This window comes from Pan troglodytes, chromosome 6, assembly GCF_028858775.2.
Source record: "Pan troglodytes isolate AG18354 chromosome 6, NHGRI_mPanTro3-v2.0_pri, whole genome shotgun sequence".
NCBI classification, from domain to species: Eukaryota; Metazoa; Chordata; class Mammalia; order Primates; family Hominidae; genus Pan; species Pan troglodytes.
In genome coordinates, this window is record NC_072404.2 from 32,694,021 (window position 1) to 32,719,603 (window position 25,583).

The window sequence follows — 25,583 nt, forward strand, 5'->3', positions numbered from 1 at the left end:
AAGAGACTTTAAGGTGCTCAACAGTAATTTCATGGTGTGCTAGGAATTGAAATTAAACTTCCCATCTTGTGTAACATTATCTGGTTAATGGCCTATACTTCTGGGCTAATTGGTAAAAAAGAAAAAAAAGAAAAGATTTGAATATTGAGAATCTGGTGGGCATCAAATATCAGCTACTATTCAGGTCATCTAATTTGTTCTCTGACTTAGAATAAAAGTCACATTTATGATCAATTTGGTATCCTTTCTATATATGTGTCAACTGGGACTCATTAGGCAACAGTTAGGAAGACAAATAAAAGGCATAGCGCACTGGAAACAATGCAGTTCCTGTATTTTAGAGATTCTGGGAAACGCTTTATCTTGAGTTTCATATCTCATCACAGAATCTTCATGGTACCTGGGTAGCCATTGTGTCCAGTTGTGCATTATTACTTAAGAACCAAAAAGCACCTCCGGTGTAGACAGTTCTGACTCTGGAAAGTTTAGTCCTGACCTCAACAATGACAGTTACTCTACAGAGTATCCAGAAGCTAGATGAAACTTATATGAGGAATTAAAGTTTTAGCTCTGCTATGCCATGAAAGTCTGATGGCCAAAATGTCTCTCCTAATGTCCCTATGGTATCTAATCATGCCCACAGTTCTCACTCAAATGTTTTAAAAGAATCTCCATCCCTGCTACTACTACCTCTTATGTTCGCACTTGGCCTTCATGAGACTGACTTGGCATAGGGATTTATAGTAGAGGGACACCTTCGAGTAAGAAAAATGGATGTCCTCCTCTCTGTTGAACTAAATAATAACTCTATTCTAGTAACAGCTATAGACCCAACTTATCAAATTCCCATTAAAGTTAATTCTCAAGGTCTAAACCTACAGGACCAAAATTGTATTTATTCAACTGAAGTTCATAGTTTCCACAAAGTTGTCTTTGGATGAGAAGTGAAAATGTTAGGTAAACATCCACAAGGCTAAAAACAAACATGGTTATTTAGGGAATATCCATATAACAGTCATAAAAATTCACTTTGAAACTGAAAGTTGAGATCATGTAGGCAAAGTCTCTACATCTTATGAATATGTAAAAAGCAAGAAAGAGACTGAATATAGAGGCTGAGCTTTCATACCAATTTTATTTACCCCATAACATTTCATCTCTTGTCCAAAGCTCTGTATTATCTCATTTTCATGCCTCTCAGTCACTACTATTAAATCCTAATGGCTTCTGCAGGATTGGATTGGGCTGGATTCAAGGTATCTCATGCAGATTTGGCTTTTCTTTGTTTGACTATAAATTCGGACAGGAAGTGGTTTTGCTGGTAGATCTAGGAATACAGTCAGAATAGACTGATGTGTGAATCAGCAGATGGAAACTTGACCTTGTGTAGATGAGCTAGGAAAAAATTAAAACATCACTAGCCTAATATCTAGACTTCATCTCTATTTTCAGTTTAATTGCAATTTAACCCTGTCTTGTATAGCTCTGGAGTGACACAGAGGAGGTCTGGAATTCCAGCTCTGTCAATTTATGAAGGAACTTGGGCAAGTTATCTACCCTCTCTGAATTCCAGTTTACTCATCTGAAAAATGAGGATGAGATGACTGTTGTGGGGATTATAGATTGAGTTTGTATGTCTGACACATGACAGTAGCTAAAGAACTAGTCAGATAATGGTAAACATTAACAAGCTTCCAGGTGAAATGTGAGACTTTTATTTTATTTTTGAGACGGAGTTTCACACATGTTGTCCAGGCTGGAGTGCAATGGCACAATCTCGGCTCACTGCAACCTCCACCTCCTGGGTTCAAGCGATTCTCCTGCCTCAGCCTCCCGAGTAGCTGGGATTACAGGCACCTGCCACCACACCTGGCTAATTTTTTGTATTTTAATAGTGATGGGGTTTCACCATGTTGGCCAGGCTAGTCTCGAACTTCTGACCTCAGGTGATCCAACCACCTCAGCCTCCAAAAGTGCTGGGATTACAGGCATGAGCCACCATGCCCGGCTAAAATGTGAGACATTTTAATCAACAGTCCCTCTTATTAAACTCCTCCAACTGTTCTGGAACCACAGGAACATGTAAAACTAGTCTAAAGTTTATAAAGAGAAGAAACTGGAAAGTTCACTAATTCGTTCAACAAATGTAAGCATAGAGAAGGATGCAAAGCTGCCAGATTATGAGGTAAGTCATGTATATACATCACTATATTAGAGGGTAGAACAAGATTTGTGCCACAAGAGAAATTCAGTTAACATCCTATGGAGCTTTGAGAAAGAAAATATTTTTTCAGCTGAATTATAGAAAATATTTTATGGAAAAGGTAAGTTTAAGCAGAGTGTTAATAAGTAAACAGGCAGACTGCATATATGATATACTAATTCAATTTAACCAAAGCATGGAGTGAATGAAGAAGTGAAAAGTGAGATAGACAAAATGTAGATTTGGCCCAGACTATAGAAGCATTGAAAGGCCAAGCTGCAGCATTTGAGACTTTTGAGCAGAGGAATGATATGATCGATGTAATAGTTTTCCTGAGAGAAAATTCATCTGGAAGCTTTGTGAAAGAAAGACTGAAGGGAAGAGATACCAAATCCAATTAGGAGATTGCATAGTGATACATGTGGAAGATTATGAGGTGCTGATCTGAGGTAAGAGCAATAGAATTAGAGGAGAAGGAGTGGATTCAAGAGTTGGGGGAATCAGAGTATGTGAGGATTAGCAAATATGCTGTTAATTACTAACAAAAGGAGAGTAAAGTATAGATATTTCTAGCTTCTTATTTTTGTCTTAACCACAAAAATGTATGTTCTGATTCTGCCTTTATTTTCATTAGAATAATGGACTATTTTTAAGCTTTATGTCAATTTAAGTGTTTAATAAATATGGGATGTTTGATAACCAATTTTATAATCTGCCAATATTACTTCATTAGGAATTAAAAGCTAATTCCATGTTTGACTTCTGTTTTATTCTTCCTAAAAGTTCTGAACTGTTATCATTCCTAGAAGATGGTTCTCAATCCTGTCTACTCATTGGAATCCCATGGAAAGCACTTTAAAAATTCCAATATCTGAACTAATGAATCAGAATCTCTGGGAATTGGACTTGAGCATCAGTATTTTCATTTTAATCTTCCCAGTGATTTCAAGGTACAGCTTCAGTTGAGAATGACTGACCTTGAATAAGATATATTTTAGTCTCTAAACAAGAACTCCTGTTCATGTTGCTCTCTATCCATTCATTCTAAAACTCACCGAGCACACTCCTGGTTGTCATTCTTATGTCTTAACTGAGGGTAAGGTCCCCAGGATTCCTTTATGTTCAGCATTCCTTAATGGTCTTTCCCCACTCCGTGCCACTTTATCTTGGAAAAGTGAATAATCAAATTCCTATAAAAATGAGAAAATCAATCTGAACATAAAGTAGACATCACTGATAGCAGACAGCAAAGACAGAAAAAACATGGGTCCCTTGGTGAAATAAACTGTTACATCAATCAATCCAGAAGACTTGTCTACCACTGGATTTTAGGTTATGAGAGCCAAAAAAAATTTCCTTATCATTCAAGCCACTTTGAGTTGGAGTTTCTGTCACAGCCAAAGCATATCATATTATATCATCAGTCTTTTATGCACTTGAAATAAATGGTTTTAGATCTTGTCTGTTGATTCTAGACTTCAGAAATGACAAAGTGAAAATGTGAAATGTGACATCTTTTATAGGGTATCCAGCCACAATATTCTTGTCTTAGTATAGATATGTGGGCTGTACATGCTGCACAGCTGTGAAAACTTCGACTTTGAAATCTGACACATTTTCAGGCTGTACTCTGACCATTTGGCTCTGTTCTTTCATTTCATTGTTAGCAGCACAAACTATACTACGTGGAATTTTCTTATGGTGTTCGTTCAATGAATGTTCAAAGAAGAAAATAATTCCAAGGTCTAGACTCTGAATATGCTCTTGAAATTTAATCACACCTGTAATATTACCAGAAACTACTGTCATCTATTAATTTTTATGTGTGTTGAAAATATACAAAAAATCCATTTCTTCAAAAGATGCCTCTTGAAGTACAGAAGAGTGTGAAAAAAAAGGCAATGTAAGAATCTACCTTTCTATTTTATTATATACGTATCAGGAAACTCTATAAGGAAGAAGTTATTAACAATGGTTAGAAGAAGTGGGGGGACTAGGTAGATGAGGATGTTGTGGGGAGACATGTCACTGTGTACCTTTTAACACCTTTCTGATCTTTGAAATAATGTGATAATATTACCTATACACAATTTTAATTAAAATGGATCCTAAATTAAAATTGATACCTGATCCCTAAATGAGTAAAAACCATTTATGCCTTTTTGTTGTGGTTCACACAATTCCAAGTCTAAAATGCTAAAATACTATCCCCTTCCTTCTTCAACAAGATAAAAATCCTGTTCTTGTGCTCAGTTCAATTGCCACTTCCTTAGTTAATCTTATTCCAATGCCATCAGGAGGAACTCTTTCCACCTTGCTCCCATGACATCACTTCAATAAAAAGTAAACTCAATCTTAAAATTCTAAAATATACATTTTACCAGAAGTACTCCCAAATTAACTGATTATTCTGACATTGAGAACCCACCAACATAAGAAACCCTATCATCTCCAGTCAATGCCATATTAGACTTTCAGCTAAAACAATACTAAATGAGAAATTTAAAATTTAAAACATAAAACTTCCTTTGTGGACTGCTCTTCTTGTTGATCCCATTCTATTAGGACATCCAAAACATTAAGCAAGCTCACAAATGACCGGTAAGCCCCACAGAGAAAGCATCAAACATCCAATATAGAGTAAAAATAATCAAAGTAAATAAAGGGAGGGAGACATGGTTAAATGTGAGAAACAGAAGAAGGCTGAGTTGGTATTCCAGCCCAGAACATCTGAAGAATAAGCACAACTCACAAACCCTACAACTAACAAGTGGCATATCAATACTGGTTCGTTATAGCTCAGTAAAGGTTGTTTGCATAATTGTCTATCAACTTGACTCATCTGTCATTTCAAACAAGATCTTGTTCTCAACTTTCCCATCTCTAGGAATAGACAGAGGAATCCAATTCTAATAATAATAATAATTCCAGCTAGCATTTGTTAATTGTTTATTATATGCATCTCCTACCAAGTATATATTCCAGGCTCAAGCTGAGCATTTAAGAAACACTTGCAGACCCAACCAGATTTATCAAAAAGTCAATGAGCAGATCATGTAATAAACCTAATTTTTAAAAATTTATCCTTTGAATAGATTTATAAATCATAATGCAGCAACACACTATAATGGTATAAAGCTGCTAAAAATAACTATGACAACTATGCTAAAACATGAAAGAACAGGTAGTACATAAAGTTAAATCTATAAAAGCAGAATGTCAAATGGTATGTAAACTCATTAAAATTATGTAAAAACATGTGTATATGGATGAGGTTCAGAAGATAATATACAAATTTTAACATGGTTGTGTTAGAACAGTGGGATTACAGATGATCATTTTTTCCTTTTCTCAAAATTTCTTTCAATGTTTTTGCTAGCCCATGTATCATGTTAACCCTACATTGGTCAGCAAATAGGTTCAGCTGCATAAGATCTAACATATTGGCAAATTAAAAGATTACAGTGTATTTCTCTCTCATATATATCTCCAAATATATAAGCCATGCAGAGCTGATACAGTGGTTCTACTATGTCAAACCTCAAGTTCCTATCTTTTTATTTTGCCATCCCTTCTTCTGAGTGGTCTCAGATGGCTCATGATCCTGTTTGTATTCCAGCCAGTGAGAAGAGGGAAAGGGCAAGAGGCAAGCACACTCTATTCCTCTAGAATCACAGTGCCTGACACACAAGAAGACAAAAATAGTAAATGAATGAATGAATGATCAACTCTACAGTAACTCTAGTTTTGAAAGACCCAAGCAGGGAAATCCTATAATAAAAGATATTTCACATTACTAGACATGGGCCTCTCATGTTTTCTCATTGACCTTAGAAATATCAGGAGTGTGGAGAGTAAGATGCTTTGCAAGCTAGTGGGAAAATATTCTATTGTTATTTATACCCATTTAATCTTGGAGGACTGACTCAAGCTATAGGCAGATGCCTCACAATAGGCATATGCATTTTACTCAGCTCCACTAAACCACTTCATCCAATCTCCTGGCCAGCTAATCTTCCTATAACCTTCTGAGTTCAAGGTCATAGCTGGTGGTGTTAACAGAAATCATCCCAACTGGGTCTGTAATAATAAATGTCAAAAAGACTTGTAGGCAAATTGTTATTTCCCTTGCTTCTAGCTTGAGGCACGTACAATATCTACTGAATTCAGGGATACATCTTAGGGAGTATCTGTGGGTGAGGAGAATAAAAGTGCTGCTACCCAAAAGGGAGATCTTGTTTTCAATTCAATTTGCTGACTTCTCAACCAAATTTAGCATTATGTGAATACTCAATTATGGCTTTTTATGCCTGCCTTATAGATAAGTTGGTAAAAATCCTTCAACTGGAGGTAATTTAAGCAGGTGCAAAGATAAATCAACACATATGTGAAGAGATGTTCTTCCTGCTAAATTATTAGTAATCAATACCTTAGATACTACAATTCCTGCTAAGGTGTGACAGGATGTTGATGGTTTATAGAAAGTATTTGGCATGTTAATATTCCTAATGTTTCCTTATGCTGAAAGCATATAACATTTATTATATATTATATGACTTCCTGGTATGGCACTTAGGAGGCTACTTGTAAGTCAAATTATTCACATGATATTGCCTCTGAAGTGATACAAAACTTTAGTTCTCATATAACCATTGATTTTTTAAAATGTTTTCTTGAGAGAAAAAATTTTTAAGAAACTCAAGGGCTGGCCGGGCGCGGTGGCTCACGCCTGTAATCCCAGCACTTTGGGAGGCCGAGGCGGGCGGATCACGAGGTCGGGAGATCGAGACCATCCTGGCTAACACGGTGAAACCCCGTCTCTACTAAAAACACAAAAAATTAGCCGGGCGTGGTGGCGGGCGCCTGTAGTCCCAGCTACTCGGGAGGCTGAGGCAGGAGAATGGCGTGAACCCGGGAGGCGGAGCTTGCAGTGAGCCGAGATCGCGCCACTGCACTCCAGCCTGGGCGACAGAGCGAGACTCCGTCTCAAAAAAAAAAAAAAAAAAAAAAAGAAACTCAAGGGCTAAAACAGTCGCCAAATTCCAAAATAAAAATCATTATTTTCCTTGTAAATCAGACTTCCCTCTTGGGTTCCACATTAGTTGATGCCAAGACAACCCACCTCAGTCACTTGATGGTATCTACTGTGTTTCCTGTATTTCCAGTGTCCAGGGAGGGGCCCACAGTACCATCCTCCTTTCCTCTCGACTAGGTAACAACTAATAACTTCCTAACTCTTCTCTCTACCAACAGTATAAAATTTGAATTCCTTTCCTATAACATTTAAGGTGTATCCTAATTTGGATTCATCTAACTTTCCAGCATTATTTATTTCTACAAACCCCCAGCATACCTGATCCCTAAATGAGTAAAAACCATTCATGCCTTTTTGTTGTTGTTCATACTATTCCAAGTCTAAAACGCTGGACTACTATCCCCTTCCTTCTTCAACAAGATAAAAATCCTGTTCTTGTGCTCAGTTCAATTGCCACTTCCTTAGTTAATCTTATTCCAATACCATCAGGAGGAACTCTTTCCACCTTGCTCCCATGACATTTTATTTGTTCTGTGTGGTATTAATAGTATAACAAATCTGACAAAATAAATATAATATGTTATTATTTTTAAGGCTTTACTATGTGCCAGATACTTAGCTGAGTAAGCATTAACTCACTGAATCATCATCATTATTATTCTGTATCATAGGGGCTTCTATAAGATTAAGTAACTTATTTAAAGCCATGCCCCTAGAAACTAGGGAATTTGAATCCAGATCCTCCGACTCCAGAGATCATGCTCTTTTTAGAGCATTCTACCTGATACTGGTAATATTTAGAACTCTAACTCTCTGTCTAAACTATAAGTTCTTTTTTTTTATTATACTTTATGTTTTAGGGTACATGTGCACATTGTGCAGGTTAGTTACATATGTATACATGTGCCATGCTGGTGCGCTGCACCCACTAACTCGTCATCTAGCATTAGGTATATCTCCCAATGCTATCCCTCCCCCTCCCCCCACCCCACCACAGTCCCCAGAGTGTGATATTTGAGATGTGGGAGTATGTCTTTGTAGCTCTGCATATCCACAGTGTCTAAGTGCAAGCTCCGCCTCCCGGGTTCACGCCATTCTCCTGCCTCAGCCTCCCGAGTAGCTGGGACTACAGGCGCCCACCATCACGCCGGCAATTTTTTTTTTTTTTTTTTTTTTTGTATTTTTTTTAGTAGAGACGGGGTTTCACCGTGTTAGCCAGGATGGTCTTGATCTCGTGACCTCATGATCCGCCCACCTCGGCCTCCCAAAGCGCTAGGATTACAGGTGTGAGCCACCGCGCTCGGCCCATATTCTTTAATGAATAAATGGAAAACAGGATGTGGAAGTTTGAGAACTCTAATATGGTTTTCTTAAGTCTAATAGTTTTCTTATACTACTCCTTTGTTTCCTAGCATTCAGATCCTTAGCTCATTACTGCAGATTACAAAAACTGCATATAAACCACAAAGAAGAAGCTGCAGCTGAAACAGGGCTCTGAGACCCATGTTAGCTGAACTGTCCTGAGAAGTGAAGCTATGAAAGTATCACATGATGAGCAGCCCAACCCAGGCTCAACACTTGCGAGTCAGCTAGAAATATAATGGCAGTGTGAGCTGATTTCCACACACTGGCAAAAGTTTTGTCTAAGCCACAGCATCCCAGCCCTCCAAGCATTACAACTACGATATTTATTGAGCAATAACAATTGCTAGATGCAATTCAGAATGTTGAATTGGGCATCATCTTTACCCAAGAGACTTGTAATTTAAATTCTACAGGCATACAGAAACTTAAGGAGGAAAGAAGGCAACGGCTTTCTCTCCTCTATCTCCCACCCGCTATGTGTAAACAATGCAATATTCCTCCGGCAATTCAAGATAGCCCCTGGATACTGTATTAGGCACTCAGTGAAGAAGAGTTAACTCACTGAGGCTGAGGTGATAGCATTTAGTGTGCTGGAGTAGTGACTTGCCATATAGACTCCAGTGTCCCAAACAACTTAGTACAGTTTCTAGATGTGGTTAATACTCTAACGTAGTTTATGATGTGAGATCAAAGATGTAGCTAAGGTTGGACCTAGAAAAAAATTGTAAATGAGCTGGAAATATAAATTGCACCTCTCCTAATAGCATTACCTTCTGTTCTTTGGTATATGCCTCCTCCATTCCACTAGGCATCATCCCATTTATAATTTCAACTAATCTCTACTAAACATTTAACTGGCAATGAGCCAATTAATGCATTACATTTTAAAGTTAATTTTTATTTTTATCAAAGTAATACATGTACATAATTTTAAAAATAAAACATGAGAAAAAAGCAGTCCCCAAGCCAAACTCCCCTTCAGCTCCTATTCCTGATTCCTTATGGTAACCACTTTTAATTTTTTTTTAGCTATTTCTTTTGATGTTTACATCCATTTTCTAATAATGTGCTTATACAGTTATTTCTTGATTTTTGAATTTTAAACATTATTTAATTTACTTCATTCTATGGAATATGGGTTACCTCTTTTAATATAACCCCTCGCCTGACACACACACCCAAAACACATACATATTTCCCCTTCTCCATCTTTCCAACATAATTATGGCATCCATTTGGGCTAAATCCACAATTAAAGCTTATATAACTATGAATCTATTAACATTATTTACATCTCAGTTTTGGAGTATACTGTAATTACATTTCTTACACAACTTCATTTCCCAAGAGTTTATATTTGCATCTATTATTTTTGGTTGCTTGATTTTCTACATAGCTGTCATAAACTCATTCTCAAATGCTCCATTGGACTGAAAACTCTTCTCAAGATAGTCAAACACTTCATGCAATCTATCAGCTTAATCTGTTTCTTGGAGACATCCATATGGACTTTCCTGTCCTTCTATTAAATTCTGGACTGTTTTCTAGGATGCTGGATATCTGCCATTATGGGGCTTTCCTTTGCCAGCATCCTGGCAAAGATCCAGATCCTCTGCCTCTCTCCTGTATTAGATCCCTTGTCTTTTCTATTCCATGACTTCCTCGTTCTGATTTTACTTCTTCATCTTAATGGAACATATCTTCCCACACTTTCTTGAAAAAATGGTACAAGGGCAGTAACTTTGTTGAGACTTTACATATCTGAAAACACATTTACCCTCATATTTAGATAGGTATAGAGTTTTATTTTGCTAAGTATTTTTTCTCAGAAATTTAATAGCATTTCTCCATGTTTTCTAGTTTTTGTTAATTTGTTTTCTTTTCTTTTATTTTTTGTTTGTTTGTTTTTAGAGATGGGGTCTTGTTCTGTCACCCAGGATGGAGTGCAGGGGGTGCAATCAGCTCCCGACAGCCTCGAACTCCTGGGATCAAACAATCCTCCTGCCTCAGCCTCCCAAGTAGCTGGGGCTTAGTTTTTTATTATTTGATAATCCAAAAGAGTGAACATCAGTATAGTCAGTGGCAGAGCTAGGCTTCCAGCCTATATCTAATTCCAAGCCCAGGAATATTCTTCTCCTATGATATCCAGCCTTTGTATACTAAAGTATGAAGTTATAAATTTGAAATATTTCCAGCAGTAGCTGCAATTTGATAAGGGACTCATTTGCAGACCTAAAGCTTGAGTCGAAGAAGCAAAGTTATGATGGTAAAACAAGATATGTAGTTAAATTGAGGGTCAGGACCCCTGAAACCACAGGATATAACTGGTCTTCTATCTCTATTAAATGTGTCAAGTTGGTAGCATTCCCCAAAGTTTCTTGGGACTCCAGAAATTGCATGTTGGGAGATAATTCTCCATGGGTCTCTCACATTTCTGCACGTCTTACAAGCAGAAACATTGACTGCCTCTGTCCCAGACTATTGTTTCAAGCAATCATCCATGGGTGGTACAGATAGTGTTTTGCTCTGAAGCAAAGGGCAAGTTTGCCTTCAGCTCTGGAATATAGAGACAGTGTCTCCTAGGGCAAAAGACAGACATGCTTATGGCCCATTATAAATGATTTGGGTTCTCTGAACTCAGGGTTCTTCATTTATAATACTCCCCGTTGCATGTGCAAATATCACCTGCTCCTCTTTACATTGCCAGGCAGTATTTGAGGTTTAAGGGGCTGGTATAAATGCTTATATTCTGTCTACTGTTAATGCTATAAGTAATAAACTGTCCTTGGTTTATTATATAACCAAGGAGTATATATAACCCAGGAGTATTATATCTTCTGCCAGCACCCATGAAACTGACAGGCTAACTTAGCTTGCAAATTGGATACAATTTCAGGCCCTTTTCAGCTTTTGAGACATATAATCAAAATATATAGAAAAACAATTCAGGGAGTATATAGATTAAAAAGAGTTTCCTATTTAAAAAAAATTTTTTTTGGCTTGGGAATACAAAATTAAAACCAAACCACAGTCTAGAAGTCCAATATACTTGAAATTTGGCTTCAACAAGTTAAATATTTTTCCAATGCACCTAAAGTGCTTAGGTGTTTCTTATTAGTATTTGATATTTCTATGACCAAACATTCTCTGTTTACTTTTAAAGAGCTTCCACAAGATTTTTTTCCTGTAAGATACAACTATTTGGGGCCGGGCGCGGTGGCTCACGCCTGTAATCCTAGCACTTTGGGAGGCCGAGGCAGGCAGACTGCCGGAGCTCAGGAGTTCGAGACCAGCCTGGGCAACACAGTGAAACCCCATCTCTACTAAAAATACAAAAAATTAGCCAGGCGGACTGCCGGAGCTCAGGAGTTTGAGACCAGCCTGGGCAACACAGTGAAACCCCATCTCTACTAAAAATACAAAAAATTAGCCAGGCGGACTGCCGGAGCTCAGGAGTTTGAGACCAGCCTGGGCAACACAGTGAAACCCCATCTCTACTAAAAATACAAAAAATTAGCCAGGCGTGGCTGCGTACACCTGTAGTTCCAGCTACTGGGAAGGCTGAGGCAGGAGAATTGCTTGAACCCAGGAGGCGGAGGTTGCCATGAGCCGAGATGGCGCCACTGCACTCCAGCCTGGGCTACAGTGCAAGACTCCAACTCCAAAAAAAGAAAAGAAAAGAAAAGAGAAAAGATACAACTATTTGGGAGGTAGCTGGGAAAAGGCTCCTTTACGATTAACTAAAGACTTCAAGGTCTATTTCAATTATTCTTATAGACCCAAAACCCAGTAGAATATCTTAAATGTCTTATAAATCCTTAACTTAAAGGATAATATAAGGAATGTCTTTTGAATGCATGGCCTGTATTCATTTCTACTTACAGCATCATTAGCAACATCAGTGAATACGCTGAAGACTGTGAACTCTGACCTCGTAAAGTAGTACATGTGCAGCATTACTGCAGGTTAATCTTCATCATCACTGTCACTCTTTAAATACCCAGACAAGACATAGTGTCAAGAAGAAAGCATCTGTTTGTCATCATGCAACATATAGTCCTGACCACATGAGAAAGAACAATCCAGAGCCTCCCATATATGAGAGGAAGTCTCTGGAACACAGTAACTCTAAAAAATTCATTCATTGGGCTGTTACCTCCCAAGGTCATCCCAGTGCAAAGGTCACCTAAAAAAACTATGGGGAGGTTCTGGGATGAACGAAAACAGCACAATGTTGAATTTATGCCACAGCTGTGATAAAGGGAAAAGAACATAGATTGTAGATTCAGGAAAATGCTATTCAAATTCTGGTTCCACTCTGAGTAGTCATGAAACTTTGGGTATATTTTTTTACCTTCTCTGAGCTCAAATTCCTTATGTAAAAATTGTGATACTATTATATGAACTGTGATAAAACCTGACAAGACTGTTTTGAGGATTACAATATAATGTTATGTGCAAAATGTCTGACACATAATGAACTCCTAATAGGTATTTGTTGAATCTAAACTGCAGAGAAGGCCCTGAGCAGTGCTAGGCCTTACCGATTGACATGATACAGAATCCTCAGACCCATTAAAAACTTGATGAGCAGGGCGCAGTGGCTCACGCCTGTAATCCCAACACTTTGGGAAGCCGAGATGGGTGGATCACCTGAGTTCGAGACCATCCTGATCAACATGGAGAAATCCCATCTCTACTAAAAATACAAAATTAGCCAGGTGTGATGGCACATGCCTGTAATCCCAGCTATTTGGGAGGCTGAGGCAGGAGAATTGCTTGAACCTGAGAGGTGGAGGTTGTGGTGAGCCAAGATGGCACCACTGCACTCCAACCTGGGCAACAAGAGCAGAACTCCATCTCAAAAAAACAAAAACAAAACAAAACGAAACAAAACGCCTGATGAAGCCGGGCTCAGTGGCTCATGCCTGTGATCCTAGCACTTTGGGAGGCTGAGGTGGGCGGTCAGGAGTTTGAGACCAGCCTGGCCAACATGGAAAAACCCCATCTCTACTAAAAATACAAAAACTAACCAGGCATGGTGGCAGGTGCCTGTAATCTCAGCTACTCAGGAGGCCGAGGCTGGAGAATCACTTGAACCCAGGAGGTGGAGGTTGCAGTGAGCCTAGATTATGCCACTACACTCCAGTGTGGGCGACAAGAGCAAAACTCCATCTCAAAAACAAAACAAAACAAAATAACACCGCATATCTACAACTATCTGATCTTTGACAAACCTGACAAAAACAAGCAATGGGGAAAGGATTCCCTATTTAATAAATGGTGCTGGGAAAACTGGCTAGCCATATGTAGAAAGCTGAAACTGGATCCCTTCCTTACACCTTATACAAAAATAAATTCAAGATGGATTAAAGACTTAAACGTTAGACCTAAAACCATAAAAACCCTAGAAGAAAACCTAGGCAATACCATTCAGGACATACGCATGGGCAAGGACTTCATGTCTAAAACACCAAAAGCAATGGCAACAAAAGACAAAATTGACAAATGGGATCTAATTAAACTAAAGAGCTTCTGCACAGCAAAAGAAACTACCATCAGAGTGAACAGGCAACCCACAAAATGGGAGAAAATTTTTGCAACCTACTCATCTGACAAAGGGCTAATATCCAGAATCTACAATGAACTCAAACAAATTTACAAGAAAAAAACAACCCCATCAAAAAGTGGGCGAAGGACATGAATAGACATTTCTCAAAAGAAGATATTTATGCAGCCAAAAAACACATGAAAAAATGCTCACCATCACTGGCCATCAGAGAAATGCAAATCAAAACCAAATGGCAATCATTAAAAAGTCAGGAAACAACAGGTGCTGGAGAGGATGTGGAGAAATAGGAACACTTTTACACTGTTGGTGGGACTGTAAACTAGTTCAACCATTGTGGATGTCAGTGTGGCGATTCCTCAGGTATCTAGAACTAGAAATACCATTTGACCCAGCCATCCCATTATTGGGTATATACCCAAAGGACTATAAATCATGCTGCTATAAAGACACATGCACACGTATGTTTATTGCGGCATTATTCACAATAGCAAAGACTTGGAACCAACCCAAATGTCCAACAATGATAGACTGGATTAAGAAAATGTGGCACATATACACCATAGAATACTATGCAGCCATAAAAAATGATGAGTTCATGTCCTTTGTAGGGACATGGATGAAATTGGAAATCATCATTCTCAGTAAACTATCGCAAGAACAAAAAACCAAACACCACATATTCTCACTCATAGGTGGGAAGTGAACAATGAGATCACATGGACACAGGAAGGGGAACATCACACTCTGGGTACTGTTGTGGGGTGGGGGGAGGGGGGAGGGATAGCATTGGGAGGTATACCTAATGCTAGATGGCGAGTTAGTGGGTGCAGCGCACCAGCATGTCACATGTATACATATGTAACTAACCTGCACATGGTGCACATGTACCCTAAAACTTAAAGTATAATAATAAAAAAAAATTTTAAAAAAAACAACAAAAAACCTGATTGCATGACTTTGCCTACTTAAAATGAGTCTATTTTTTCCTTATGTTAGGTAAAGTGTTCAGCACCTTCAGTAAACAAGCATCAGTCAGCTCTAGACAAAACAAAAAAACTTTATAGCTGAGCTAGGGTTAACCTTATTTCTGAAATTATTACATTAAGATAAAGGTGAAAATAGATGGATTTATACCTGCTAATAGAGAGTCTGAACGCCAAATAGGAAATTTGGGCTTTATTCCATAAGCAATAATGACAGCTTAAGAAAAACTATTCTGATAGCAATACATGAAATGGTTTGGTGGTGGTCAAAAAATAAAGTAAGAAAGATCAAGGCCAGACACTGTGACTCGTGCCTGTAATCCCAGAATTTTGGGAGGCTGAGGAGGAAGGATCACTTGAAGCTAGGAGTTCAAGACCAGCCTGGGCAACATAGCAAGACCTGTGTCACTCAAAAAAAAGAAAAAAAAATTAGCCGGGCATGGTGGTGCATGCCTATAGTCCTAGCTACTTTGAGAAGCTGAGGTGGGAGAAATGCTTAAGCCCAGGAGTTCAAGGTTACTGCGAGCTAAGATCACACTACTACATTCCAGCCTGGGTGACGGAACAAAACCCTGTCTCTGCCACAAAAAAAAAGGGAAACAAAGAAGGAAGGAAGGAAGGGAAGGAAAGAAAGAAAGAAAAAAAGAAACATCAGTAAGGAGGAAATTTAAGTATTCTAGATCAGAGGCATCAGGCATTCAAGGAATGTTGGTAGTATTCACGTATCTGATATGAAGTCAAAAAAACCTCTTACTGGCTGTAAACTGCTCATGGAAAATGAGTAAATAGTTTACCCTTCAGATGATAGTGAGTTTATCATACATCAGTCCTAGTAACTACTTAACAAAATAATTTCTTCAGGTAGTTAGGTTGATTTTTTTACATATCATTCTTAATAATAACATGGATATAAAAATACAGCTTGGTTTCAACAGACACTTTTGTATAAAATTTATTTATTCTAACATAAACTCTTCATTTTTGAGGGAGGAACATAGAAAAGTTATCTTGAAATGATAAGATATGAATTTGAGAGTTCAGTGAAACAATGTCAAACTTTTGGTTTAAGCTTTCAGTTTATAAACATGTTAAGTTTTTTTATATGATCAGTATAGGAAATGGGCATTGACACTGAGTACTCTATTACAGGGCTGTATGAATGCAGAAGGCTCACAAGTTGAAGGAAATTGTAGCTAACATTTCAGGTTATTCAGGGCAGAAGAAATCATCTCATTATTTGTGTTCCATTTATGACTGGAAACTCATCCTCTCAAATATTGCCATGATTTTCAGCAAGCAAGATCATTTAGGTTTACCATCTCGGGGGCTATTATGAAATATTGGGTGGACATTACTGGGTTCATGTACTTGTTTACTTCTTTCATTTTTCTCTTTGCTGACCAAAGGAAATTACAAACCATTATGTGCAACTGTGTATCATTACAGATTTATGAGAGAATAAATGGCTCCTTTGACAGATTTAAGAATGCAAAAGCCTTAAGGAGATACTTTCCTCAAAATATAATTCCATTTCCCACTCCCAAAATTGATCTCTCTCAAACTCCCTTCTCCTCTGGAACTGCTACTCCCAGTGCAGAGAAAACAGAACATATATATGTATATATGTGTGTGTGTGTGTGTGTGTGTACATATACATATATATGTACACACACACATTATATATATATAATTTGAAATTTCATTCACTCTACTATAGTCAATTCTTCAAGTTCATAGTTGTATTCAGTATTCATCTTAACGGCAAGATCAATCTTATGGAAAATATCAGTTCTGTAATAATAAAGAAAGGAGTATAAAAGCTTGTGAGTGGTAAACCATGCCCCTCAAAGTATAACAGTTTTAACTCAACTAGAACTCAAATAATGAAGGCTAAGAACTAAGACTAAGACTTAATTCCAAGACTAATAATTCTATACTCAATGATTTTGAGTATGGAATTCTCAAATAAAAGGAAGAGTTAAACTCACCATAAAGATCCAAAGAAACATAGTTTGATGAAGTCATGAACAACTATTATGCCAAATGCACAGTATTAGTAAATCTTCACAGTCTTGATTAGGTAGCATAATAAGAAAGTCAATGATTGGTAAGGTAACCAATCAAGCTGTTAATAAAGTGAATTCCCCTCAGTACTAGAATAAAGAAGATAAGCAAAACTGAAGTGAAAAGAAAAGAATTGTGGTAGACTGTGAAAGGTGGCCCACAAATTTGCATATGTGACTTTGTACCACGATGACTTTGTGCACTATGAGTTTGTACCATATGGATGAGCCTGAACTAGCCTACTAATGATGATAGATACATGGCTATCACTTCACCAGACATAGAACAATCACCAGACATGTGTGGAACCATCCTAGACAATCTAGCTTTCTTTTTTGATGGAAGAAATACACAGTCAACCCACAAAACTGTGAGAAATAATAGATATTATTATAATTCACAAAGCTTTGGATAGTTTATTATGGTGCAAAAGCTAACTGATAAAGAAAATGGTACTAGGACTGAAGTGCTGCATTACAGCAACCTGAAATATGTAGCATTAGCTTTGGGACAAGGTGATGGATAGAGGCTGGACAAGTGACAGGAAAACTGTTAGCCAAAATTGAGAAAATAGAGAATAAATTGTTAGGAGCAAGAAAAGTGGTAAGAAACTGCTATAGCACTCAGGAAAAATGGCAATCTGTATTATATAGTAGTGCAACAATAGCAAAACTGTTGCCTATGATAATATGGAAGATAGAAAATTTACCCGATGGGCCAGGCATGGTGGTTCACACCTGTCATCCCAGCACTTTGGGAGGCCGAGGCAGGCAGATCAGCTGAGGTCAGGAGTTGGAGACCAACCTAGCCAACATGGTGAAACCCCATCTCTACTAAAAAAATACAAAAATTAGCCAGGCGTGATGGCGGGTGCCTGTAATCCCAGCTCCTCAGGAGGCTGAGGCAGGAGAATCGCTTGAACCCGAGAGGTGGAGTTTGCAGTGAGCCGAGATTGTGCCACTGCACCCCAGCCTGGGCAACAGAATGAGACTCTAAAGGAAAAAAAAATAGAAAGAGAGAAAGAGAGAAAGAAAGAAGAAAGAGAAAGAAAGAAAGAAAGAAAGAAAGAAAGAAAGAAAGAAAGAAAGAAAGAAAGAAAGAAAGAAAAGAAAAGAAAAGAAAAGAAAAGAAAGGGGAGGGGAAGGGAGGGGAACGGAGGGGAAGGGGAGGGGAGGGGAGGGGAAGGGGAAGGGGAAGGGGAAGGGGAAGGGGAAGGGGAAGGGAATTTACCCAGTGGATTAGAGAATCAGCTAAGGAGATTCCCAGGCAAAATATTGAAGGAATAGATGTTTTTTAATTGTATAAGATAACATACAAAAACAAGAGAGAGCTAAAGAAAGAACTGTGCAGTTTTCCTGCAGAGTTCATAAGCAATATAAAGGAGCCAGAACTTGAGAGCTGGGGGAAAGACCCTTCATATTTCTCGTCTCTCTAGCCATTAAAAGATTCTCAAAGTAATAAATGACTGGCTGGGTGTAGTGGCTCATGCCTGTAATCCCAGCACTTTGGGAAGCCAAGGTGAGATGATCATTTGAGGCCAGGAATTTGAGGTTACAGTGAGCTATGATCACGGCACTGCACTCCTGTCTTGGCAACAGAGCAAGACCCTGTCTCAAAAAAAAAAAAAAAAAAGAAAGGAAATGACTTCACAGTGAAAATCCAGATCAAGGGTGTGGCTGAAAGGCCCCTTGTTAAACAACTGAATGGTGTAAGGTGGTGCCTAGAATCTTTTTTTTTTTTTTTTTTTGAGATGGGGTCTTGCTCTGTAGCCAGGCTGGAGTGCAGTGGTGCGATCTCGGCTCATTGCAACCTCCGCCTCTCGGGTTCAAGCGATTCTCCTGCCTCAGCTTCCCAAGTAGCTGGGACTACTTGGGAGGCCACCACGCCCAGCTAATTTTTGTATTTTTAGTAGAGATGGGGTTTCACCATGTTGGCCAGAATGGTCTCGATCTCTTGATCTCGTGATCTGCCCACTTCAGCCTCCCAGAGTGCTGGGATTACAGGCGTGAGCCACCACGCCCAGTCGGTGGTGCCTACAATCTTAAGGATGTATCACAGCAGCCTGGTATACGGCCCAAAGATGAGAGTGACTTTCTCAAAAATAATTAGTGATGTGGTCTTTAGGGCATGGAATATTAGGGCCCAAACCATATTCATAGGAGGTCCACAAAGTTCCAAAAAGTTTTTAAAAGAGTTAGACTGATAAAAATCCCTGCAAGCTTGGACAAAAAAAAAAAGTTCAAAATGAGAAGATTTCTCTGGGCCTCCAAATTTTCACATACAGAGAGCAGGCTAAGAAAGCCACCCACCTGCAAATATGAACTATTTTTTATTGAAAACTAAGAGTGTCTCAGAGGGTAGAGGAAAGAGCCCATAGTACAACAAACCTCCTTCCTCTGAGAAGAACATCAGAGGACAGTAAGTTATAGAATTGAGCCTTGGAAGAACTGGGGCCTAATCAAAAAACGTTCTCTGCTTCTTGAATAGAGGGACCCCAGCAACATCTGACAAGCTAGACTTCAGAATTTTTATGGACTACTAACTGTTACATATCTCTCATTTCTTCCCTTCTTTAAATGAGAGTATTTGTCGCTCTATTTTAAGTAGGGTATGGGGGCAGATAGCTTCAAGAGGAGCTGCACCTGAAATGCTGCACCTTATCCACTTCTAAACTAAGTGCAGATCACAAGATCATAGACTTCAATACTGATACCTTGGAACAAAATAATGGGGGGATTTTCATGAAAGCAAGGATTTTTCTCTGTTTTTCTCCTTGTTGTATTCCAAACACCTAGGACAGTGATAGGTTCATGATAGGCCCTCAATAAATATTTATTGAATTAATGAATAAACTCTTTAAAAAGTTTAAACTCACATATCATTTCATTGCTCTTTTTGTATCGTATTAGCAGACATTTGTGGCTTTCATTGCCAAAAAACAAAAAACACAGGCCAGGCATAGCGGCTCATGCCTGTAATCCCAGCACTTCAGGAGGCTGAAGCAGGAAGGTCACTTCAGCCTAGGAGGTCAAGGCTGCAATGAGTCATGATCGCCCCACCGCATTCCAGCCTGGGTGACAGAGCAAGATGCTGTTGCACAAACAACAACAACAAAACCCCAATGTGACCTAAATGTGGTATCCTGTTCCCAATAGTAGTTACTTTCAAAAAGAGGTAAAACCTCAATGTGAATCCAGCCACTTGCTCAGAGGAGCATCATAAGGAAATAAGAGAAGCCCTTCAAAGCTCCTAGTGAGCGGAGATCAGCTTGTACCCTGAAGCATGAGATTCTATTAGTACCTTTTGTTAGTATTCATAACTAACAGTATTATGACTGGTCATACAATTATCTAGCTTTTCTAATTCATCTCTTGACTGAATCTATGACCTCCCAGGCTAATAAATTCCACAGGTTAGCCATACATTGGGCAAAGAAATATTTTCCTTATGCTTTTTAAATTCTAAATTTATTTCAGCCATTAATTTTACAGAATGAGTGACCCTTGTCTTAACAGTTGGAAGACATAAAATTAAGTAAATTGGACCTCCAATAAGAATGTCATTTTAGCAGTTTTGTGTGGTAATGTTTCATTTATCACGTGAACATGTGGCTGTGTTAGAAGAGTATCAATAGGTAATTATTTTCCTTTCAGATTTTTACTTTCACAGTAGAACAGAAAGGAAATTTCAGGATAAAGATAAAGAGAAAAGAAAGAAAACAAACAAGGGATACATGACACTGTCTGGATCATGGACTGCTATCATTTTACCTGTGTTCTTTAAAATTGCTATGTTCTAAGATAATAAGATAAAAAAAATGGATTCAATCAGTTTTAAAGCTGAAATTTTCCTGGGTAACAATAACAGCATTTGACTATGTTTATCCCTTAGATTAGAAGCAAATGAAAGAAAAAGGATTTGCTGTTGACGGAATTTTATACTTAAGGCTAATGCTGCCTGTAAAACAATTAACAAAGTATTGTTTAATATAATTACTGCCTGGGATCTGTGTGTATGTGTCATTTTTCACAGTCTGTTTCATTGAAATGTATAAGGTCAGCTAATAAGAAGCAGTTTGCTGGCCAGGCATGGTGGTTCATGCCTGTAATCCCAGCACTTGGGGAGGCAGAGGTGGGTGGATCATGAGGTCAGGAGTTGGAGACCAGCTTGGCCAACATGGTGAAACCCCATCTCTACTGTAAGTACAAAAATTAGCCGGGCATGGTGGAGCATGCCTGTATTCCCAGCTACTCGGGAGGCTGAAGCAGAAGAATCACTTGAACCCAGGAGGCGGAGGTTGCAGTTGAGCAGAGATCGCGCCACTGCACTCCAGCCTGGGTGACACAGCAAGACAGCAAGACTCCGTCTCAAAAAAAAAAAAAAAAAGAAGAAGAAGAAGAAGAAGCTGCTGTCTGCTGCGTGATTAATCAGGAATCAGGTTGGGGGCCTCAGTAGGATTAAGCCTTGGAATAAACAAGGATTATTTATTTATTTAGCTTTGGTAATTTGGAAAAGCTTCACTCACTGAACTAATCACAAATTTTTTTGTAAGAACACAAGATTCCCCATTATTTAAGTTTACACTCCCGATAACCTCTTTTTTTTTTTTTTTAGACAGGGTCTTGTTCTGTCACCCATGCTGCAGTGCAATGGCTCGATCACAGCTCACTGCAGCCTTGACCTCCTGGGCTCAAGCAATCCTCCCACCTCAGCTGGGATAACAGGCATGCATTACCATGCCTGGCTAATTTTTGTATTTTTTGTAGAGATGGAGTTTTGCCATGTTGCCTAGGCTGGCCTCAAACTCTTGGGCTCAAGGAATCCTCCTGCCTTGACCTCCCAAATTACGGAGATTACAGGCATGAGCCACCACATCTGGTCCCAATGATTATTAGGAATAATACACAATCTTAATACAGAACAAGAAATGGTGGACATTGGGGAGTAAAACAGTGAAGCATTTTGCCACTGATGGGTTTCAGAGAATGAAAATGTGCACACTGGTAAAATAACTAATATTAAAGATTATAATGTATTGTTAATCAATATCTGCATATGTTGGCACACATGCATTAGAAAAAAAAATTACAGCTGGAAAGAATTTTGCAATCATATGGCACAACTTCAACATTTCAGTGAAGAGGAACTATGAACCTGAGAAGTGATGTGTACAAGGTAACAGAGCTACTTAACGGAAGGCAGAAAGGTTGGGCAACAGTGCTAACTTTCTTCAACAGCAACAATTCTGCCTAGGTCATAATAACATCTTGAAAAAGGAGAACCCTCTGACATGTGACCAAAGTCTGGTCACCTTTAAGATTTCACCCCAGGCTGTTTTTTGCTCAAGCCCAGATAAATCTGCTCTCTTTCTCCAGAGCCTGGAATGCTAGAAAGACTCTTTTACTTTGGGCACAATCAGTGGAAAAGCAACTTAGAAACTTACAAGGAAAGAGTTGCAGTGGTGCTTCTTCCTCCATAATCTCCCTGCCAAAAGATTAGAGTAACTAAATTCTTTTCAGTAGTGTAGCCTTCAATACATATGACAACACTCATGAGTGTGTTGATCTAATATATACTAAGATATTATTTCTAAAACTGTATGATTCAAATTTTCTTTATATTATGACAAATAATTATAATATTAGGTCACATATTATGGGTCTGGCCAGAGGCATGGAATCATGCTACTGTTGCTTCTACTACCACTAGTTCTCTACTCTATAGAGATATTTTTATGCTTTGTATGTCATTCTGTCACATGAAGTATGTTGTAATGAGTATATTTATGAGTGTAGCCATTGGGAGTGGAAACTGATGTATTATGTAGCCTTGCACCTCATGTGCAGCTGAATTATAATGCAGATCTTAACAGCCAAGAAGTCTGTAATCAGAGAAAAAAAGAATTTCAAAACATAAACTATGTTCTTGGCACTAGCCTTGAATACTGGACATTCATAACCCACAAGTGCCCAGACTATAAATTTGCAAGTTGCATTAATACGGCAGTAAAAGTCACTCTTCTGAAAGCTGCACTTGTAAAATATTTATAAATTCACATGGTTGTTCCTGGCAAATATCTACCTCTGTCAGCTCTGTCTTTTTGCTCCCAAAGCAGCAGAGTTTGTGTCCTGTGTAATTCACAATATGTTCATAAAAAATTATTTTGAAAAATCAAGATAGAAGATATTTTATTCTAAGGGGCAATATATCTGCTCCTCCAATGGTATGGTGTTATTATTTGATCTCCTGAGATCCTTTCTCATCAAGTCTTTTTCTCTGAACAAGATTCCAAATTAGCAAGGCAAGTCCTGTGGAGTTGTCTTTAAAATCTCACATTAATATGTACAACACAGGCCAGGCACAGTGGCTCACACCTGTAATACCAGCACTTTGGGAGGCTGAGGCAGGCAGATCACCTGAAGTCAAGAGTTCGAGATCAGCCTGGTCAACATGCTGAAACCCAGACTCTACTAAAAATTCAAAAAATCACCAAGGGTGGTGGTGGGCACCTGTAACCCCAGCTACTTGAGAGACTGAAGTGGGAGAATCACTTGAACTCGGGAGGCGGAGGTTGCAGTAAGCGGAGATGGCGCTACCGCAGTCCAGCCTGGGCAACAGAGTGAGACTCAGCCTCAAAAAAAAAAAAAGAAAAAAGTACAACACAGTGGAGTTTTTCCTTCCCAAGTCAATATGTATATCAATGTCACATGGTAAAGGAATTTTCTTTTTTTTTTTTTTTTTCTTTTTTATTGATCATTCTTGGGTGTTTCTCGCAGAGGGGGATTTGGCAGGGTCACAGGACAATAGTGGAGGGAAGGTCAGCAGATAAACAAGTGAACAAAGTTCTCTGGTTTTCCTAGGCAGAGGACCCTGCGGCCTTCCGCAGTGTTTGTGTCCCTGGGTACTTGAGATTAAGGAGTGGTGATGACTCTTAACGAACATGCTGCCTTCAAGCATCTGTTTAACAAAGCACATCTTGCACCGCCCTTAATCCATTCAACCCTGAGTGGATACAGCACATGTTTCAGAGAGCACAGGGTTGGGGGTAAGGTCACAGATCAACAGGATCCCAAGGCAGAAGAATTTTTCTTAGTACAGAACAAAATGAAAAGTCTCCCATGTCTACCTCTTTCTACACAGACACAGCAACCATCCGATTTCTCAATCTTTTCCCCACCTTTCCCCCCTTTCTATTCCACAAAACCGCCATTGTCTTCATGGCCCGTTCTCAATGAGCTGTTGAGTACACCTCCCAGATGGGGTGGTGGCCGGGCAGAGGAGCTCCTCACTTCCCAGTAGGGGCGGCCGGGCAGAAGCGCCCCTCACCTCCCGGACGGGGCGGCTGGCCGGGCGGGGGGCTGACCCCCCACCTCCCTCCCGGACGGGGCGGCTGGCCGGGCGGGGGGCTGACCCCCCCACCTCCCTCCCGGACGGGGCGGCTGGCCGGGCGGGGGGCTGACCCCCCACCTCCCTCCCGGACGGGGCGGCTGGCCGGGCGGGGGGCTGACCCCCCACCTCCCTCCCGGACGGGGCGGCTGGCCGGGCGGGGGGCTGACCCCCCACCTCCCTCCCGGACGGGGCGGCTGGCCGGGCGGGGGGCTGACCCCCCCACCTCCCTCCCGGACGGGGGCGGCTGGCCGGGCGGGGGGCTGACCCCCCACCTACCTCCCGGACGGGGCGGCTGGCTGGGCAGAGGGGCTCCTCACTTCCCAGTAGGGGCAGCCGGGCAGAGGCGCCCCTCACTTCCCCGACGGGGCGGCTGGCCCGGCGGGGGGCTGACCCCCCCACCTCCCTCCCGGAGGGGGTGGCTGGCCGGGCAGAGGGGCTCCTCACTTCCCGGTAGGGGCGGCCGGGCAGAGGCGCCCCTCACCTCCCGGACAGGGCGGCTGGCCGGGCGGGGGGCTGATCCCCCCACCTCCCTCCCGGACGGGGCGGCTGGCCGGGCGGGGGGCTGACCCCCCCACCTCCCTCCCGGACGGGGCGGCTGGCCGGGCGGGGGGCTGACCCCCCCACCTCCCTCCCGGACGGGGCGGCTGGCCGGGCAGAGGGGCTCCTCACTTCCCAGTAGGGGCGGCCGGGCAGAGGCACCCCTCACCTCCCGGACGGGGCGGCTGGCCAGGCGGGGGGCTGACCCCCCCACCTCCCTCCCGGACGAGGCGGCTGGCCGGGCAGAGGGGCTCCTCACTTCCCGGTAGGGGCGGCCGGGCAGAGGTGCCCCTCACCTCCCAGACGGGGCGGCTGGCCGGGCGGGGGGCTGACCCCCCCACCTCCCTCCCAGACGAGGAGGGAGGACGCTCCTCACTTCTCAGACGGGGTGGCTGCCGGGCGGAGGGGCTCCTCACTTCTCAGACGGGGCGGTTG

General features: G+C 40.5%; 1 long non-coding RNA gene across 1 annotated transcript in view; it reads right to left on the reverse strand.

Moving 5' to 3' along the window:
• Nucleotides 1-878: 878 nt before the first annotated feature.
• Nucleotides 879-25,583, reverse strand: part of LOC134810418 (uncharacterized) — a 38,749-nt gene continuing 14,044 nt past the window's right edge. Inside the window, exons 3-4 of the long non-coding RNA XR_010158370.1 lie at nt 3,259-3,393; nt 879-1,395 (exon numbers count right to left, since the gene is read on the reverse strand). This is a non-coding gene — a long non-coding RNA (uncharacterized LOC134810418). The remainder of the gene's footprint in view (nt 1,396-3,258; nt 3,394-25,583) is intronic.